Source organism: Quercus lobata, chromosome 6, assembly GCF_001633185.2.
Source record: "Quercus lobata isolate SW786 chromosome 6, ValleyOak3.0 Primary Assembly, whole genome shotgun sequence".
Classification (NCBI taxonomy): domain Eukaryota; kingdom Viridiplantae; phylum Streptophyta; class Magnoliopsida; order Fagales; family Fagaceae; genus Quercus; species Quercus lobata.
Genome location: NC_044909.1, coordinates 26,419,430 through 26,421,298, shown reverse-complemented (window position 1 = coordinate 26,421,298; position 1,869 = coordinate 26,419,430).

Genomic DNA, 1,869 nt, shown 5'->3' with positions numbered 1-1,869 from the left:
CCCTTCTAGTAATTAATTTCATCTTTGTATCTTGCAAACAAATAATGTTACCCTTCCCAAGTCTTGATCAAATTCCTAATGCGGAGCCTTTTATACCTCTAATTCAACCCCCTCACATTAAGCAATCTTAAGATTCCTCAAGACACTATCAAAGCCCACTACCTACTAACACCTATTTAGCTGATCCTGACTCATAATTAATAGAACTAAACAAATTCTTTAACTCCTAGCTACCCTTCATCCCTACTTTCATCAATTTCTTTTGAGCACTACCTTCTGCTACCCACTGTATTCTCTTAGCTTTTATGACCTTGAGTAAGCCCATAACATCCGTTTCGAATCTCGCATAAGAGGTACTTGAAAATTTTCAAATCCTTTAAACCTTCTCAATCAAGACCAAGCCGAGCTATGACTATTCTCCCCTGCATACTTACCAAAAATCCTTCCCTTACTCCCCCTAAAAACCCCATATCCTCCAAAGGGTTTGAATTGGCTAAAGACTACACAAATATCAAGTCTTTTCTTCTTCCCTAGAACAAATCATGTCCACGGACCTCCCCACTCCCTACGAACTCCCCTTCAACCCAAGGTACTCGGACCAAGTCACATTAATCTTCCTCGACCCATTCTTCCACCCTTTGCACAAGCTCTTTACCTTTCACGATCACTATACTCTCAAGACCTTTTATGTCAAACTTGCTTGTGGCTAACAGGTACTCTAAAGGCCTTGACGAGACACGATAGGTTCGTTGATGGCCAAAGCCTCAACTATTGGCCTAGAGATCTCCATCACAATTACAACTTGCCTACAACCACACAATTCGAGAACCCACTCTCTAGAATTCCACCATGACTTTTTCCATATTATTTTTGATATGTTGCGAGGGTGAGTGCCCTATCTTGTTTCTCATACGAATCGGTGAAAGAGGTATTAAATATTGATACCGGAAAAAGGGGGGCAGAAGAAAAACACGAAATAAAACTCACACGCTAATATAACAAGCTCACCACCAAGGGAAATACCCAAGAATACGGGACTGAATGCACTCACCACTCAATGGACTACCCAAAGAGAGAGAGAGTACAACATGAATAATTTTTGAATAATCACTCATAATCCACTCATTCCAATTACATTAACATCTATATATGGTGTTCAGATTAACCCTCTAAACATGGGAGAACTAAATAGAATTAAATGACTACAAAATTTCCAAGACAGAGAAAATAAGAATGCAATTAAATGATCTAGTATAACCATCTATGGATAAATTATTGATTTGGGCCTCCAAATCCAAACCGTAGGATTTTCCTAATTGGGCTTGTAAGACAAGGGTTGTTGGGTCTGGTGGCTCTTTATTGGACACTCCCGTGTCAAATATATCGAGTTTATGAGGCTCCAACTACATCACGTTTCTCAAGGCAGGTGGTGGTCAACTTGCATCTCACTCACCATGTTTGGTAGTTCTCTGTGACTTTTGGTACAACCCCTAAGATTTTAGCCTTTCATTTTGCATCACCATCCTCCACACTCCACCTTGTTCCTACAAGCACCGCCACTTAAGGCTTTCATTCCCCTTTTTCCGACCACACACTCATATTCTCCCTTTAGTTTTGATTGATCCAACCTTGTTTTTGTGGTAACATTTTGCTTAAGCTATTGTACTCTCCACAACTTGAATACAAAAGTCATGTCAACCACTACTTTGCTGACCTTCCGGATTTATGATATGATAAACCCCTACCGACGACCTATACGGATTTACATCACCGATTGGAATTGCCCTTTGGTGTTAGAACAACATTAGATAAAGAACACAGGATCTCGGTCTCTTAAAGTGAGCGTTCACCTTCCGGATTTATGATATG